Here is a 20,304-nt window from a genome sequence, read left to right as displayed (position 1 = left end):
CAGGACCTAAGGCAAGAAGGACGCAGCCCTTACTGTGCCCCTCTCTTATTTAGCTTTTTATGAAGATTCCTATTTTTTATTACATGTAATGGGGGTCAGGTTCATTACTGCCAATCTACAAGCTGCTACAGTCACTCTGGGAGATATTAGCCTGTCACCACTCAGCCAGCTGGGTCTCAGAATTCTACAATAGGTCTCGCTTTTTAGCTTTAAGAACAAAAATATTAGCCACAGAGAGCACAGTATTACATGACTCTCCAACACCACTCCCGGGAGAATGGCACTGATGAACTGACACCATCCAGTGCCTGCAGAGGTGCAATCCCATGACTGGAGGCTATATCCACTTGGCAGACCCAAAGAAACACCACCACTAAACTTGAAGTTGGGCTAAAGTTTCCTCTAAGAAGATGCTTGTTGAACAAGACTAATATGACATGGAAAGACATGTCCAATATTCCAGTGTGGAAAAACGATGCCACTTTTGCTTAATATGTGTATAAATAATTAGAAGAAGAAAAAAACAGCAAAATAACAATGATGATTAGCTCAGGAATGCTGTTACAATTACTTTTTAATTATTTATTTTTTGCTTGCATTTTCTAGATTTCTGCAATGAAAACATTATTTTTGTAAAATTTAAAAGTGTTTTTTAAATAATAATAATGCATAGCACTCATCTTGGCAACAAGCTAACCAAGACACTGCACAAGATTTGAATAAATCAAAGAGGCAAGACTGTGTTTAAACTTGTGTAAGCTTGGATAAATTTCTTAATTATTTGAGCTACATATTAGGAATGTACTGAATGGCAGACACTGTCTCTAGTGATGAGAATAACTGTTGAATAAGGTAAGCAAAGTCCCTTGTGGGAATAGAGGGAAGACAATAAAATGCACATTCAAAATGTCAAATAGTTTTAAGTTCAATGTTAAAGACAAAACAGGGTCCTGGGATAGGGAGTGACTAGTCCAGTGGTCAGCAAACTGAGGCTCATGAGCCACACGCGGCTCTCAAGCCACAGTTTGCCGTTCTGTTGACTGAGTTTGCCAACCACTGACCTAGACTCTCAATTCCAATAATTACAGACTGTTGTTGTTTCTTGTGATTAAGCCCCTATCCCAAACTCATTAGTCAACAGAGCCCCAGTTTGCCGACCACTGGACTAGGGGATTCTTTATGTTGGGGAATCAGAGAAGACCTCTCTGAGAAGAGAACATGGAAGCTGAGACCTGAGAAGAAGGAGCTGGCCATAAGAAGAAAAGGAGAAAACATTTCAGGCAGAGGAAAAGCCCTAGAGTGAAAACAAACCTGCTATGTTCATGGACAGAAAGAAGGCCAGTGTGGCCAGAGCTTCATGAGCAAGGAAGTGAGTGCAGCAATATGAACTCAGAGAGGGAAGCAGCAGCCAGCGTTAGGATTGGAATTTTATAATAAGTGTAATGGGAGCTCACTGTAGGTCTTTAACATGCAGTACGTGATTTACATTTTCAAAATCAATCTAGCTGCTAGGAGAGGATTGGATTGGAGGGTGAAAGAACATAGCAGTCTAGTGAGGAGGCTGCTGCAATAATGCTGGTAATAGGTATGTTCTTTCACCCTCCAATTCAATCCTTTCATAGCAACTAGTTTGAACTGAGATGGTTCAAACTAGTAGAGAAAAGTTCGTGGGTATTGTGAAATAGAGTTGATAGGGCTTACTAATGGATTAGATGTCAGAGAGAGAGAGAAATGAATCAAGGATAACATGCATTTATTCAGCAAGTATCAGTAAGTACCTAACACATGCTAAGCACTCATCCAGTAAAAAGCAACTGATGAATGGTGACCCCACTTACTGAGATGGCCAAGGAGTATGTATGGGGTAGAGGGAACCAAAAGTTCTGCTTGGGGCGATTAAGATGCTATCTTTATTAAGGTAATTCTAGCTGCTCTTACAAATACCAAAATCTAGTGGCTTAATACAATAAGATTTTATTTCTTGCTAAAATCCAAATCAGATATTCTTTATTAGTTGGCAGCTGTCCTCCAAGTGATTCAGAGACCCATGTTCCTTCCATGTTATGGCCCATCCATCTTTGACATTTGGCTTTAAAAGTCAGTGGGCTCATTTGTATCCATTTGAAAGATAAAGAGTATGGACAATCACATGTGGGAGGTTTTAATGGGCCAAACCTAGAAGTGATATCCATCACTATGGCTCACATGCCATGGGCAAGAAATCTGTCACAGAGCTATACCTACTGGTAAAGGAGGCTGTAATGTGCAGTCGAGGTGTGTGTCCAGGAAGAGGAAATGAGTTGGGAGACCTCCCAGTAGTGCCTATTAGTCTCCCAATAAAGAGGTTAAATAGCAGTTGAATGTACAGGTTCAGAGGAGATGGAAATAAAAATTTCAGCATAATCACTGTGTACACTAGCTAGAGTATAAATAGAGAGAAGTTAAAGATCTTGGTCGTGTCATCCTTAGAGGTCAAGCAGAGGAGAAGGAACCAGCAAAAGAAGATTAAGACTGAGCTGTCAGGGAGGTGGGAGCAAGACCAGAAAGCAGCTGACATGAAAAAAATGAGAAGGAGGCTGTTTCAAGAAGGAGGGTGGTGCCTGGCCAACATGGCTCAGTGGTTGAGCATCAAACTATGAACCAGGAGATCATGGTTTCATTCCTGGTCAGGGCAGATGCCTGGATTTCAGACCCTATTCCCAGTGTGGGGCATGCAGGAGGCAGCCCATCAATGACTCTCTCATCACTGATGTTTCTATATCTCGTTCCCTCTCCCTTTCTCTCTGAAATCAATAAAATTATTTTTTTTAAGGAGAGTGGTCAATTGTATCAAAAGCTACTGACAAAATGCTAACCACTGGACTTAAAAACATAAAAATCACTGGTGACCTTGATAAGAACACTTTCAGTGGAATATCAGCATTGGGAGTAGATTGGGACAGAATGTGAGGTGAGGAAGCAGAGAACCTATAAACCACAATATCAAGGTGTTTGCTGTGATGAGAGAAAAGAATGTGGTACAAGTGAGCTCATGTGTGTGTTTTAAGATAGAAAATGTTAGTTTATGTTTAGATGCTTATGGGAATAATCCTGTATGAAAAATGGTGATACAGAAAGCAAAGGAGAAAATTACCACACAAAGTTCTTAAGAAAGGATGAAGATGGGATCTAGAACACAAGTAGATGGGTTGGATTTAAATAAGGATAAAACTGTAACAAGAAGGAAGCTGGAAGGTGTGAGTATAGATACAGACAAGGGGTAGATTTGGGTGGTGGGAAGTAGAGGAGTTATTAGCTTACTGATTTTTGTCTTGTTAGTAAAATACAAGGAAATCTTCTCAACTGGGAGTGAACTATGAGGAGAGAAATAGGAGATCTGAGAAAAGAGGGTATTAAGTAACTTGATGAGAAAAAAAGAGCAATGTGGTAAGAATGACAGGTAGATATGAGTTCATTTGAGATTTGTTATCCTGATTTGAATATGTGATCAGTTGGTCCAATTGTATGTTTTCTCCAAGAACTTTTGACTACTCAAGTGCAGGCATTGAGGAAGCAACTATATGGCATTAACCACTGTCAGTTCTAATCAAGAGGGCTCCAAAGTCAGAGAGGGGTAAAAGAGATAGAGGTGATCTTAGCCATGAACCACGGAATCATAACTAGGAATGGTAGGAAGTATGGACATGAGGACAAGAAAAGGACAGTGAACTTGGGAAGTACCTCTGGTCTGGAAGTCTCAGTGAAGGAGGACAGTAGTGATAATAAGGTCATGAGCATGACCATGAAATTGAGCAAAGGAGATGGGAGGAGAAAAAAATTTTGGAGGTGAAGGAGTAAAACAACTCAGAGGCCACAATGTTCATGGATACTGAAGTCACCATTTCCAATAACAGAAAGAGGACTAGAGGAGAAAAGAGCAGAGAGTTAAGTACTAAATGCATCGATGAATTTAGTAAATGTATGAGATATTTTCCATTTGCACCTTCCTTTCCCCCACCATTACCCTATCCACCCTGCACTATTTGGAAATGTGAACAAGTCCCCTTGCCCTCTGGTTTCCAAATGCAAGATCATAGAAAAGGAGAAGTGTGTGACCTTGGAATATTTATCCCCTTTGCTCCATTGTTGCAGGACTGCTGTGGATGAACCTCATCTCTTAACAGACCCAACTCCTGTTGACAGCATCCTCAAACAGCCTTCTCTGTTCCTCACACCCTCTCCCTTCCCTCCCCCTTCAGTCTTAGACTTGTAACAAAGGAGCTCTACTATTACTAGCCCCAGGCACCCTATGCTTGGGATTTCCCTCACCCTAACCATACTTTTGCAAATAGTCCCTTTATTAAACTCTTCACAAATTATCCTAATTTGAGTGGGCCATCTGTTTCCTGCTGGGAGCCTACAGTAGATGATAGCAATATGAATACCTACCTTGTAGGGGTGTTTAATAAAGATTAGAGAAAATGTATGCAAGGCATCTAGCATAGCATCTGGCACATTATAGATAGTGAGGTAGGAGGGAATAGCAGTTGTTTAGTTGTTATTAGTATAAAACTCTATACTCAGGTCCAAGTTGGTCTTCTAATTCATAACTAGTCATTAATCAACTCACAGTTAAGCACCTGGTTTCTGGTCATACCAAGGAACTCCCAGCCAACCAAGTCACTCAAAGCAATTATGTGAACAAATATATTCTTCCCCGCCCCCCACCCATCCCCTCAAATAAGGAGGATTTCAAGAAAAATATTTCAACAAAGTAGTTGGCTTCTAAAGAGATCTCTGTAGACAGGCTGGTTGTCATGACCGTTAATATGACTTCATCTTGTGCAAGTGGAAGAAGTATGAAGAATCAGAAAAAGAAGAGACCTTCATACCTTACATCTTACAAACACCTCCCTGCTACTGCACTCTGTAGATGCAATCTTCTTCCAAGACCCAAGAGCAGAATGGCCACCTTACCATCGGCTAGTATTAGATTTTATTTTAATCACAACACAATGTAAATGAAATTATCTATTTACAAATCAATAAAATTTACTTCAATTTTGTTAGAACAAGATCCCCGCCTCAGAATAAAGGTGGGTTTCACAAAAGTAGTCAGCATGGATCAGCTGGTTTTTCTGATGCTGACTCTACAGAGGGACAACTGCACTCTGCAAAACTGGTTTTCCATCTTTATACGTTTAGAGCCTCCTTGTTTTGGTGACATACTTGGCAGAGTGGGAGGAAAAACATATCAGGAAGGCAAGATTAAACTCAAAATGAATTCAACTCATTTACCCATTTTACAACACAGAGGAAATCCTGCTCATTATAAATCAAGCATACAAGATTGCTTCCTTTTTGTGGCTCATCTGATCAGGTCAGACTCCCCTGCTTAAAACTCTCAGTAGCTTACTAGTGCCCTCCTGGTAGAAACCAAAAGCTTTCATGTTGCCTCAACTTGCATCGCTCTTCATGACCTGCCCACACTCAACTTCATTAGGTTTTCAGTTCCTCTCTGAGTTCCTCTCCTCATGATTCTGTCTCTGACCCCAGAGCAGAGCACTTTGCACATGATATTCCCTCTTACTGCCCTTGCCCCCATTCCCTAACATGCCACTTACTACTATATAACTTTTATTCATACTTTAGGGCTCAGTATATTTTATTTCCTCCCAAAAGCTTTCCATGACTAGTTATGTCAGCCCATAATAGGCTCCTCTAGCACTCCATACTTACAAAATAAAACATTCTTTAATTACTTTTTTATGCCTGTCTTCCCCTTTAAACTATCTACTCCATGAGGGCAAAGAATGTGTTTGTTTTGCTCTAAACTATATCCTAGGTATCTGGTACATAGTAGTCCCTCAGTAAACATTTGTTGAACAAATAAGTGAGAGAATAATACATATAGAAAAATACTATGCAGGACTTCCAAAAATATGTAAATCCCTAATCATGTCCAGATTACTGTGCTATAATCTAGAGTACACAATATTGAAAATTGCATTTTTTGTTTCCAATTTAGGTGAATTTGTTGGCCTGTAAGTAGATAATTTCATTTATAATGCAGTGCCATTTAAAAATAAAATCCATTACTAAACAATTTTAAGAGAGTCTTCAAGAAATAAACTGGTGAGCACTGGGGGTCCAATGGGTTCTCCAACAAATCATCCCACATCAATCCAAGGTTAATGAATGGTGTTTCAGAAAAATGTTATAGAATTCAAAGAGTATTTTTTTTTATTCAACACATATTTATCAAGCCTTCACTGTGCATTAGAAGCTGGGAATATGGCAGTGAGCAAGATCCCTGCCTCCACGTAGTCAACAAATGCTTTCCTTTATGTAGCACCAAATGAAGAAATGAAGGCAGAATGACATTATATTGAGTTGAATCCATAATGGCTGACTCAATGAATAACTAGTCTTGGCTCTGCCATCACTAATGAGGTTGAAGACCTAGATGGTTTGCCACATTTATGGTAAAAGTGGGTTTAGAAAGCACTTCTACAACCATAAAAACATTGCTTATTTTGACCCCTGTAATTTATGCTAGGACTTTACCATGGTAAAATAATAAGAAGAAGATAAGAAAAATATGCCAAAATATTATTGTTGAAGCATTTTTAACATGATTAAATATAGAAAACAACCTGATTGTTCAAGAACAGAATAATGAATGGTATATTATGGCATAATCATGAGATGGAATATTATGCAACTGTTTTACATTTTCACTTTGAGGAGTGTTATAATCTGATGTGTTAGTTTTTCATTATTTTATGAGTTTTTATTGATTTGAGATAGAAACATCAATGATGATGCTCAAAGTCACTAATTATCTGAGAGATGCAAATCAAAACAACAATGTGGTACCATCTCACACCTGTCAGAATGGCCAACATCAACAAATCAACAAACGACAAGTGTTGGCGAGGTTGTGGAGAAAAAGGAACCCTCGTGCACTGCTGGTGGGAATGCAGACTGGTGCAACCACTGTGGAGAACAGTGTGGAGTTTCCTCAAAAAAACTGAAAATGGAACTCCCATTTGACCCAGTAATCCCACTCCTAGGAATATATCCCAAGAAACTAAAAACACCAATCAGAAAGGATATATGCACCCCTATGTTCATAGCAGCACAATCTACAATAGCTAGAATCTGGAAACAGCCTAGGTGCCCGTCAGCAGATGATTGGATCTAAAAACTATGGTACATCTACACAGTGGAAAACTATGCTGCCATAAAAAAGAAGGAATTCTCATCATTTGCAGCAACCTGGATAGAACTAGAGAACATCATGCTGAGTGAAATAAGCCAGTCAATAAAAGAGAAATACCACATGGCCTCACTCATTTATGGACATTAAAAAACATTATAAACTGACAAACCAAAAGATAGATATAAAGACAGTAAAGCAACAAGCAGATTGTAAAATTACAGCGGGGGGAGTAGGGAGATCTGGGGGAGATAAGAGATCAACCGAAGGACTTGTATACATGCATATAAGTACAACTAATGGACACAAAACTCTGGGGAGGGAGGGTATGTGGGGGGGGGGGGCAATGTTAAAATATGTACACAGATAATAATTTAATAAATAAAATAAAAAAAATAGAAGAGAAAAAAAAAAGAAAAGAAACATCAATGATGAGAGATAATAATTGATTGGCTACCTCCCACACACCCACACTGCGGGGTCAAGCCCGCAACTCGGGCACGGGGAATGGAACTGTGACCTTCTGGTTCATAGGTAGATGCTCAACCACTAAACCACACCAGCCAGGCTGATATATTAAAACAAGACTACAAATGTCTGTTTGATGATTATAAAGGCAAAGCTTATATTTGTGGTAGACACAATCAGAATTCAAAAGAAGAAATTTGATTTAGACTTATTAAGCATTAAGTACTTACTAAAGTTCAAAATATCAAATGCATAGAAAGTGGTTTCCTGTCACTGATATGAAAAAAGACCTGGAAGTTTTCACTCTGCCGATTTAAGATCATCCAACAGTGCAATGTGGCTGTTGACATGCGAATACTAGTACACCAAAGTGTGCTAATAAAGCAATTTGAGATGAATTTATCCTCTGCATTCCCTAACTATCAGACTATGCTTTGGGAATGCTCTAGCTTACTGGGTCATGCCTTGAGCATAACTCTGATAAACCAGATTATTTCCACAGGAAATAGACTAAGATGACAAGAGGTCTGAAAACTCCTCTATTTCAATATGAAGAACTGTTGAGGGAAGAAGGGAATATTAGCCTGCAGAAGATGTCACGTTTTTATGATTTCCATATTCTGGATGTGAGTTTTATTAAAAGGCGTGTGTGGTTTTTTATCTAGTTAAAAATGATGAGTGATGAATGTTTTTTTGTTTGTTTGTTTGTTTGTTTGGTCAGAAGCTTCATTTCCTCAACCAGAGTAATCATGGCACATTTCCACCTCTATAAAATTCAAAATGCTCAAAACTGGACTCTGCCCCCCCTGCTATAGGCCTTCCTTCCCCATTCTCTAAAGTCCACCCTTTGTCAGTGTGCACGCACAGGCCAGCCTATCCAAGCCACTCGTGAATTTTCACATGCACACTACTCTTCCAGGCCTGCCTGCCCTTCCCATGCTCTAGAACTTCCCCCACTTTCTTGCTGATTCCTTCTTCATGACTCACTCCCCCAACCACCCATGAGTGCTTAGTCCTTCCTTCTCTGCGCTCCCATGGCACCCAGGATATGCCTCCATTGGGAATTATCACTTCATAAAGGAGTGATCTCGTTAACTACCCACCTTCATCACTGACTGTGAGTTCCCTGCAGCCTGGAGCCTGCCAGTTCGGTTTCAGCCCCAGTGCTTGGCACAGTGAATAGATGCTCTGTTACAACTAGTCAATGAATTAACCCCCTTTCCTTTGCAAAATCAATTTTAACCATTTTCCCCATGAACAGATGTCTCTCATTGCAGAATACCTTGGACAAATATTGAAAAAGCACGACTTCTGTTAAACAAATATAAGATGGTCTCTTTCTCCTGCCAGGTACTCCTTGAGCAAAAGTCCCTCCAATGGCATCCCCCCTGCAACCAATGCAAACGTGTGTAAATCCCAGCAGCTTAAACACAAAACACAGGCAGGCAGTTTAACTTGCTCTATGAACTCTGCCATTGTTGGGTTGTTGGTTTAAAAAAAAAAAATACCATTCCATCTGCCATAAATCTACATTTCCCCCAAACGAAATATAATACCCCCGCTTTCCTCCAACAGTCAGATAATCATCTCCTTGTTTTATAGGAAATGATTTAGAAGAGAAAAGAATTGGCCTGACAGTCTCATAAGTTTCAGAAAGTGCTTACCCTGATGGTCCCTTTCTTGTGTGTCCTATTTCTTTTCATCTCTCTCTCTCTCTCTCTCTCTCTCTCTCTCTATATATATATATATATATATATATATATATATATATATCCATTAAACATATATATATATATGCACACAACGTGCACAGTCATATACACATGTACACACTCTTGTACATGTGAAATCTAGGTCTCTGTCACATCAAGCCAAGACTGGAATCATGCCATTATTAACCTGTGTTAGAACTAAGTATATTCTTCTATCTCTAAATTGCTTCCTGCCTATTCTTTGCTATTTTTCCAGCTCTCCATCTCTGACTCAAGTCCAAGAAAATAAAGACTTGTAATATCATGCAGCCCTTCAATCCTGACAATAGAAAACACTTACCTGGTACTTTTACTATTTTGGAAGGCAGGGGCACCCATTTTCTTACTCTGTTTTGATCCCCTCCTTCACTGTTTCCCCCTGGGGCCACACACACACAATTGTCCATCTGCCTCCTAGGTAGCATAGCACATCTCTTTCTAAGAGAGGCAGTCATTTCCTTAAACACTACCCCCACCCAAATCCTCCTCCCACGGATGCTTAGCAGTGTTCACCTTGAGAAGGCAGCCGACGGCTCCGTGTAGGTGAAGGGAACATAGCAGAGGCCACCACTGCTCATCACTTCCTGAGATGGAAAAGCCCTCGGGGTACTCAAGAGAATGAGAAACTTTTTTTCTTTACCACTGATGTTTATTGATTTGTCCAGTTCATTGAGAGCATCCCTTAATGTTCTGCTTTCATGTTTCTGCTTTGTTGCATGGGTGCAGAAAAGAATATTGCAAATTGATCGGTCTTCCCAGCCTTTGTTGGGAATGAACTCCTATTACTTTAGTTTCTCAGGCCTGTCATCGCATGCTCACATTCCACAGCATATATAATCAGCCTGGCTAAACACTGAGAGACAAGCTGATTAATTTCTAACATTCTCACCCAAGCCCATTGATGGCATGCCTATTTGATGTGATGATCTCGATGGACACATCTGATTGTTTGACCTTTGCCCTTCAACCTGGAGCAATCTATGCTAGTACCTGTTTAAGTTGCCAGCACATATGCTGTCTACATCATGCCTGAACAAAACTGTCAAGTCTTGGTGCTATGAAAGCCTAGAAGAAGGGCTTTTAAGGGAAACCCATTTCCATTACCAGCTGAATGACATTCCAGAACCAATCATATATCCATTAAACAAAAAGAAAAGACATTATCCATAACCTACAATATTACGCCTGAACGTTAAAATTTACCCATTCATTCTGGTTTAACTTATGTGCTAATTATGATCAATGTATTTCCACAAGAATGTAAATCTATATCACAGCTTTTAATTTCTCATTCTGCCATTTCCCAGAATTCTGTTATTTTAATTACTTCATATTCCACTTACTTCTAATAGCTCAGAACAAAGAGGTCATCATCACCATCATATATATATAATTTTAGTCACATTGGCCCTAATATTAGGTTAGATGGGTTTTATTTTTAGTTTTTATTACAGAAGTGGAGCCTCTAACAATTTCAGAGACATATTTCATTTATCCTAAAATATCTTTGGTTATAAGATAGGTGGTGGTCTATTTATAGAGCTAAGTTCTCAAAAAATGCACATAATTTACATCCTCGATCAGTAGAAACCAAGTAGTTAGAGAGCTAATGCAGGTACTCTTGGAAGCCAATTTTCAAGGTCACACCAACTCTTATCCACTCCACAGGAAAATGGAAGTTTATGAGAACACCAAGGTCACCGAAGGACAAGACACATTTGCATTTAGTTTAATGAATCAAATATGTTTCCTGGATCAAGTGTGCAATAAATAGTATACTGGAGCAAGAATAGTTTTGAGAAGAAAGATAAATACACTGAATATTCTACATACTACTAGAGGCCAGCACAGAGAGGTGAGCATATGATTGTGCCAAATTACGTCATCTTTTCAAATTGGCACAGAAAAAAGTGTTTGGTGCTTATACAGAATTTAAGAGCTTTGGTGGACTTTTGAAACCACAACCCATTCCCCCATTTCTACATGAGAAATAGGGATACAGTGGGAGGACCTGAGATAGGTACAGGCCAGTGTCTGCCGATGCCGATATCTGAATAGTGTTCTTGTCCTTGTGCCAGACATTACCCTTTTCCCAGTTCCCTGAGCCACTTCTTTCTTACCTCAGCTCCTTCCATAATTCTTTTCCCACATTTCAAAATGGAAATATCAAACACTGCATGTTTCTAAGCCTTTGTTCACGTTATCTCCTTGAGAGACAATGTAAGGAGCTTATGGATCAGTTTCTGAGGTCTGGGCATCATTGAAATATAAATACATTTTCTTTTAGTTAGTGATCAACCTGATTGGTCACATTCACTAATTATGTTAAAAGAAATAACGATTCAAAGAAAGAATGCTTAAACAGTTTTGTTAGCTTTATTCTGCTGTGTGAAGTTACATATGAGCATAACTTAGTGTAAAGAACCAAACTCTAACATTATCTGTTTGTCACTTGGACTTTAGCTAATGTGCTATAATTTCAAAAGAGATGGTTCTTTAAAAGTAAGTTTGTATGTATACAAACATATTTGTGTGCGTTTCAAATGCTGTGCATTTTTTTTCATTTTATGAGCTATTTCAAATACACAAGGGAACAAAGAGAACACTGGTACAGATCTCACTCCCACCTTAAACAAACTTTCAGTTTGCCATATTCAGATTTTTTCTTTTACTACTAGTGAATGTCCCCATAAATTATATATAATAGTTTGACATGATTTACATTTTTATATAAATTGTATCTAATCTATGTTACCCTTAACCTACTTTTTCAAATCCATCTTTAAATTTCAAGATTTATAAGGTAGCAACAGTTCATTTTAATGAAGTGTCCTGTATTTTATTTTATTGTCTGAATAATAACAATCCATTTATCTATTCCCCTCTTAGTAGCCACTTAGTAGGCATATACAGGTGGTTTCTGGTTCTCCACTACTACATATGAGACTTTAACAAATATTCTCACACATATGTCCTTGTACACATTTTCAAGAGCTTCCCTCTAGTGCATTCTTAGCAATGGAAACTCTGCATAGTGAGGTATGTGTATTTTCAGATTTACTAGATACAATCCATTGTTCTCTCAATTATTATTCAGTGTCCATAATTATACCTACTAGAGCTTTTTTCTTAAATTCTACTGTTATTAATATTGCCACATAAGATTTCTTTTTTATTAGTATTTGCCTGGTATATACTTTTTCCAATTTCTCTACTTTCAATATTTCTGTATGGTTTCATTTTAGGTTTCATATATCTGAATACTGATTTGTTTCATTTGGTATTTATTCCAAGCTCATGTATAAATACATAATTTTTCTTTTTTTATTTTTTAAATAAATCTTGTACAGATTATTACAAATGTTCCTCTTTCCCTCCCCCACCAATTGCTCTCCTCCACCAGGTTCCCACCCCACCCTCTGCCTTTTCCCCAACCCCCATTGTCCTCATCCATAGGTGCACAGTTTTTGTTCAGGCTCTTCCTGCACCCCCACTCCCCTTTTCCCTTAGAATCGTCAATTCACTCCCCTTCCATACCTCTGATTCTATTATATTCACCAGTTAATATTGTTCATCAAGTTTTTTAATTCTCTTGGCTTTTAGTTTCACTTGTTGATAGTTATGTATTTGTTGATCATAATTTTTATCTTTATCTTCTTCCTCTTCTTAAAGAATCCCCTTCAGCAATTCATATAATTCTGGTTTGGCTGTTATGAACTCCTTTAGCTTTTTTTTATTTGTGAAGCTCTTTATCTGGTCTTCGATTCTGAGTGATAGCTTTGCTGGGTAGAGTATTTTTGGCTGTAGGTTCTTGTTATTCGTCACCTTGAATCTTTCTTGCCATTCCTGTCTGTCCTGCATGGTTTCTGTTGAGAAATAAGCTGACAATCGTATGGGTGTTCCTTTATAGGTAACTACCTGCTTTTCTCTTGCTGCTTTTAATATTCTCTCTTTGTCTTTTGCTTTTGGAATTTTAATTATGTGTGTCTTGGTGTGGTCCTCTTTGGATTCCTTTTGTTTGGGGTTCTATGCTCTTCCTGGACTTGGAAGTCTAATTCTTTCACCAGGTGGGGGAAGTTTTCTGTCACTATTTCTTCCAGTATTCTTTCGGTATCTTGCTCTCTCTCTTCTTCTGGGACCCCCATAATTCTGATGTTGATTCGTTTGAAATTGGCCCAGAGGTTTCTTACACTATCTTCAACTTTCTGGATTTTCTTATCTTCTTGCTTCTGCAGAGGAGTGTCCTCTGGCTCTTTGTGTTCCAAATCTTTGAATTGATTCTTGCGATCTTCCATTCTGTTTTTAGGACTCGGTATAATATTTTTTTTATTTCAGACAATGTATTTTTTATTTCTAGTTGATCCCTTTTCATATCCTCATAGGTCTCATTTATTTTATCGGCCTTTTCTAGGAAATTCTTGAAAAACCTTATAAGCATGGTTTTGAACTCTATATCCAGTCACTTCTTGTCCTCCATTTCTTTTGTTTGTGATCTGTTTCCTTGTCTCTGCATTTTTCACAGCTTCCCTGAGTTGGTAGGGTGGCTTTGTGTGCTAAGGTGTCCTATATGGTTCAGTGAGTCAGCCTCCCACTGAACCATATAGGACACCTTATATGGTTCCTGAGGTGGACAGTCTTGGTGTAGCAGACAAGCTTTGGATTCCTGTCCCTCCCTAGGAGAGTCCTATTTACAGTGAATGAGAAAGCTAGCCACTGGAAGGGCTTCTGTGCTCTGCTTGGTTGGGGCAGAGTCTCAGGGTGGTGCAGACAAGCTTTGGTCAGTTCCCTCCCTACGAGGGTCTGGTTTCTGAATCCCGCAGTAATGGCCGCTGGCTTCACACACCTCCGAGAGATGCTGCCCTCTGCCTGACAGTCTGGCCTCTCCCTGTCTGGGGCCGTCAATCAGAGCAATAGGGTGGTTCTGTTTTCCTCCCGAACAAGAAAGCTAGCTGCGCATTAGCTGTCCACCCTCTCTGCGAGCAGGGAGTAAGCCAGTAGCGAACTCGGCCCACCCTCTCCACGCTCCGCAAGCAAGTCAGCAGCAAAATCAGCAGCTGCCTTTTCGCGCACACAGTTCACGCACCTTCACAGTTCCTGAGGTTCAGCGTGCCTTCTCTCTCCTTCCCAGATGGTAGAGCCTCCTCTCAACCAGCTGTCCGGTGCTTCAGGGCGATGTTTCCCCTGTTTTCCAGTTCTAAATTCAAATTTGTTGTGGTAGGTTGCATTCAGGTGTCTACCCTATGCTGCCATCTTGGTTTCTCCTAACTACATAATTTTTCTAATAAATTTCTATCCCCTTCCCAAACACATAGCCCTTGGCTTGCCGAACTATCTACTGAAACAACCTCCATATTTAATTGTTTCCCAGTGTTCCATTTTGACTTGTATTAAACATACATGTATTGTACACACAAAATGAGGATTTTTAGTCAACAGTTAAGTAAATTTACCAACCTATCTTATCAATTTCTGTGTCAATCAATTTTCTTCTAATCTAAGTCTTTCCTCTGGTGCATTTTTTTGTCTTGGTGCAGTGCAACCTTTATTATTATAGAATTTCAAATTTTCTTAGCCTTGGATGTGTGAAACGCTTTGTTTTTACTTTGAATGACATTTTACCTGCTTATAAAAATTATAAATGGGAGGTTATTTTCCCTGAGCACTTTGAATTTAACAAGATTCTCTGGCACCAAATTTTCCTAATAAGAAATGTTCCTTTAGTCTAATATTCCATCTGTTAAATTTAATATTTCTTATCTCCCTCATAGTTTCTAAAATATACTTTAAATCCTTGATGTTCTACAGAATGAAGAGAATGTGTCTAGATGTGTGTTTATATTTATTTATATAGCTCATTTCTTGAAGTATATTTTGGTCTAAGTACTCCTGTCTTCTTTAGTAGGAAAAATTATCACTGTTATCTCTTCAAATATTATTTCTCCACCATTTCTTCCATTCTTTTCTTCTAGAAATCTTATTAGATATATGTTAAACTTCTCAATCCATCCTTTATGTCTCTCCTCTGTTTTATTTTTTAACATTCTTAACTTTTTATTTCTTTTTGCTACATTTCTGGTAACCAACTCTGTACTTACTTCCAATACACTAAATCTTCCACCATCTGTCTTATCTAGAGCTCATCATAACTACTGAGAATCTTATTCTGATATTTTTACCTCCAAGATGTACTTATAATTTTGAAATTATTCTTTCATAGGTGCAACCTTTCTGGTTTTGTTTCTGCCTATTTTTTAATGGCTATAATTTCTTCCCTAGTTAATATAAGCTCTCTAGAGTTATTCATTAACAGTTATTCTGGCTATAATATAAAGTTAATTTTATTTGAATAAATTAATTTTCTGATTTTTTATTTTGTTGGCAATCTTCTTTAGCCTTAGTTTCTTGGTGTGATTTAAAATTTAACTTTTGAGACTTAATTGAGAGGATTTTTGTACTTCACTTTGTCCTCTCCTCAAACTTCACCCCTTTCTGTATTTACCTGCACAGTCCAGAATCTGGTTTGACAAAAGGAGTTTGAATTCCTGTTCCTCGTTGGTTTCGAGAAATCATCCAAAAAGCAGCTTGATTTAGTTCAGTCTCTCAGGTTTCCTAGGTTTGTAGATAGTCCTACCAGCAGTAAGCCTGATCCAATCCCCCCCATCCTTCAGTTGAGCACTTTCAGCCTAGTTGAAGCCAAACTCTCAGCCACCTCTACTTGCTTCACAGCCTGAAGCCCCGTATGGATTTCATTCAGCCCTATACACTTAGGTAGCTGTTCTATCTCTGTTCTACTAAGCGTACCAGTTAATAACGTGGATTTTTTCAATAGATGGAGTTACACATATGTTAATATATATATATATATATGCAATTTGATATGTATGCTATTTTGTTGTTATTGACAAGAACCTTCAAAACTTCATATGTCAAATTTGCTGAAGGTGTTAACATCATATTTTTACGCTTAAAAATGTTGAATTACATGCCAAAAATGAGCATTTACAGGAAGTTATAATTCATTATTTTTAAGAAAAGTGCTGCAGAGTACTTTGGAAAACTTATGGTGAACATGCTCCATCTCAAGACACTTGAGAATGCTGATTTAAATGCTTTAAAAGTGATTATATATATGTGAAAGACAAAGAATGTCCCATGTCAACCAAAAAAGTTTAGAGACCAAATATTACAGGGATTATTGGATGAAGATTCATGTCAAACTCAAAAACAACTTGCAGAAAGATTAAACATTGCTCAGCAAACAATTTCTGACTGTTTACAGGCAATGGGAAAGATTTTAAAGAAAGGAAAATGGGTGCCACATCAACTGAATGAAAGACAAATGGAAAATTGAAAAGTCATCAGTAAAATGTTGCTTCAATAGCAGGAAAGTCTTTTTGCATCAAATTGTGACTGGCGATGAAAGTGGATTTATTTTGAGAATCCCAAATGCACAAAATCATGTGTTGATCCAAGTCAACCATTAACATCGACTACAAGACCAAATCGCTTTGGAAAGAAGACAATGCTCTGCCTTTGGTGAGATCAGAAAGGTGTTGTGTATGATGAGCTTCTAAAACCAGGTGAAACCGTTAATACTTATTGCTACCAACAACAAATCAATCTGAACCACGCTTTGATCGTGAAACAACCAGAATGTTCCAGAAGACACAGCAAGGTAATTTTGCTTCATGATGACACACCATCACACACTTCAAAACCAGTTAAAGACCTGTTAAAAGATCTTGCCTAGGAAGTATTAACCCACCTGCCGTATTCACCAGCTCTTGCTCCTTCAGATTAACACTTGTTCTGATCAATGATACTTGCACTTTCTGAGCAGCACTTCAAAACATAGAAAGAAGTGGAAAATTTGGTCTCTGAATAGTTTGCCTCAAAACAAGAAAAGTTGTATTGGGACAGTATCCACAAATTACCTGAAAGATGGGGAAATGTGTAGCTAGCGATGGATATGACTTTGAATAAAGCACTTTTGTTTCTCTTGAAACTATTGTATTTTCTTTGATTATAAAACCCACTATTATTAACTGATACACCTAGTATATGACTGTTTGTCTTCTTTTTTTAATTAACTATGTCTTTTTTATTTTGTCTTTTATAGTTTACCTCCAATAGTTAAGAGGATGAGTCAATGTATGAACTTACCCTGCCATCTTGGCCTGTGGTCCCAGCTTAATGTTTATAACCCACTACAAAAAAATTAACATGAGGGCAGAGCCCCTAGCTAGCTGATTTATTACTGGATGCCTTGTAATAGGTGCTCAAAAAAGATGTGAATAAACAAATGAATACAAAACATTTTCTTAAAAACACAGCAAGGCCTTCGGATATCATGTTTCCGTTTTCTCAGTGGACTACAAATTCTTGAGGCCAGAACCCATGTCTGGTCCATCATATATTACCCTGAATATGGTAAATGGTTCATAAATTATTCCAAAGAGCCAACACATTTCTCCTATTGACTTTCTATATGACAAAAGATAGTGGCATCCAAGTACATGCAGTGTTGCTCTAGTCTAGAGGATTAAAATTATTATCCTCTGGCCCAGATGGCATGGCTCAGTAGTTGAGTGTTACCTTATGAACATGAGGTCATGGTTTGATTCCTGGTCATGGCACATACCTGGGTTGTGGGCTCAATCCCCAGTAAGGGCGTAGGAGGCAGCTGATCAATGATTCTTTCTCATCACTGATGTTTCTATCTTTCTCTCCCTCTCCCTGCCTCTCTGAAATTAATAAAAACATTTTTTAAAGATAAATGAATAAAATTATCATCTTTTGAATTGTTTTATAAAATATTGGTTCTTCCTTATACATTATATTTTTTTAAAAAAATGAATGCTTCTTAATAAAAAAAAACATTTCATTCAAGACTAGAGAGGGTCAGGTGAAAATCGGACATTTTCACTAGAAAAATATAAAAGTGGGACATGTCTGACTTCAATTAATCAAGACATTAAATAAAAATTCCTTTTCCTACTATCTTACAACAATATCAGGGACCAGCTACAGAGAGAATGCTAAGAGAACACAATTCCTCTAACTGAAATAACATTTTTCAAACACAGACCAAAGGACAAGGGGACAAAGAAAATGTCTTTGTTGATTAATTACCTTTGGAACCAGGCCCAGCATGAGGAAAGGGTATAGTCTAGTGGTAAAGCTACAGGGCTGCTCTTCATCCCCTTTGCCCTCGCAGGAAATGATCCTCTGATTCTCTGAAGGACAAACTCACGTAAGTGCTTTAAACCATAATATCCATAAAGAAAAGGCATTTCCATATATTTTTTAAATGAATTCACAACCTCCCAATTGACAGCCATTTCATTTCTATACATATTGAGCACCTACTATAGGCCAGGCGGTCTGATAGTTCCAGATAGTTTGAAAACAATCCATTAAGGGGAACAAGCTATATTCAGACAAACCCTTCCACATGGGCTGCACTTTTGTAAGTGCTGCAGGAAAGTAAAGGAGGATCAGATCTGCAGAGGCAAATGGACATGGAATACTTGGTAAGGAGACTTGAAATTCAAAAGGCCTTGAAAGTTGGGTAGGATTCCTGTGGGAGACACATCTCTGGGCCTTGATTCCCTTATCTGCTAAGTGAAGGATCTGGGTTAAATAATTTTATTAAGATTCTTTCCAGTTGGAGCATTAACTCTGCTCTTCTTTACTCTTCCTAACAACTGATACCCTTCCAAGGGGCATTGCTAACCTAGTATACAACCTCCATTGTCTATAAATGCATTTACAACAGAGAAACTTCAGAGACATTTGCCTCAAGGCAAAGAGAAACGTTTCTTCTTCAAAAGGTCTCCCTCCAAAAGTGAAGACTGAGAGAAAAGCAGGCTTGCCCAGAGCTCCCCAAAGGACAGAAATGGGATCCCAGGGGGCCAATGAGAGAAAGAAAGTCAGCACAGGGCAGGCAGAACCATGCTTTCAAATATGTAGGTTGATCACCTGCTTCAAATTTCAGGCCCTGCATGGAAAGTGCCTCTGAAGAAAAATGGCATTCAAAATTGACAACTGATTAATACACAATCTTGATTATATGCAAATCATCACTTTCTGTTGACTTAATTGTGATCTGATGTAACATGCATAATTAACACCTGTATTTAAAATAAATGTATATGTAATTGATATGCATATTTATAAAATGAATATTTATATTTACATGTTGTCTTTTTAAAATTGGGGATGAATTTCTTTCCCACAGAAGTGAGAGGTTAGCAGGTCCTATCATGGACTAATCAAACAGAAACAAAGGATTGAGAACTTGCCTTCAATAATTACCTAGAGACAGTTTACCCAGTTGTCACAAAGCCCAATTTTAGACCTGGCCCTGGCCCCTGCTGTGTGACTTTCATCTCTACATCTGGGCCTGTTTCTACATCTGTGAAAGGAAAGATAGCTTTACAATTCTATTATAAACTCACAGAAGCACTCCAACCTTTCATTTATTCTGTCAAAATTACTGGACTCCAACCACTGATAGCCCAGATTCTCTCCGATGGTAATTAATGTACCTAAAAAGTATACTTGGAAGGTTCCAGAAGGATTCTGAAGCATGAAATGCCCCATCCAAGCCCACACCACCAACAGAACAGCAGTCCAGAGACTAGATTATATAAACAAACATATGTGGAACAAGAAGGACATGAAGAGTTCATCAAAAGAGGACAGGACCCTCACAAAGTGCGACCCAGGCCTGCTTCATTTTGAAGGAAAGAGAAGAGAAGAAATTGGATAAGGCTCAGCATTGTCCTAGAGACACTATCAGAGTACATGGGATCTTTGATAACTGGCTCTATAAAGAACAGCTTTAGAAAAATATAGTGGGCAAGTATATACCCTCCATGG

Source organism: Pipistrellus kuhlii, unplaced genomic scaffold, assembly GCF_014108245.1.
Source record: "Pipistrellus kuhlii isolate mPipKuh1 unplaced genomic scaffold, mPipKuh1.p scaffold_m20_p_13, whole genome shotgun sequence".
In the NCBI taxonomy this organism is placed as follows: domain Eukaryota; kingdom Metazoa; phylum Chordata; class Mammalia; order Chiroptera; family Vespertilionidae; genus Pipistrellus; species Pipistrellus kuhlii.
Note: the sequence above shows the minus strand (reverse complement) of the source record.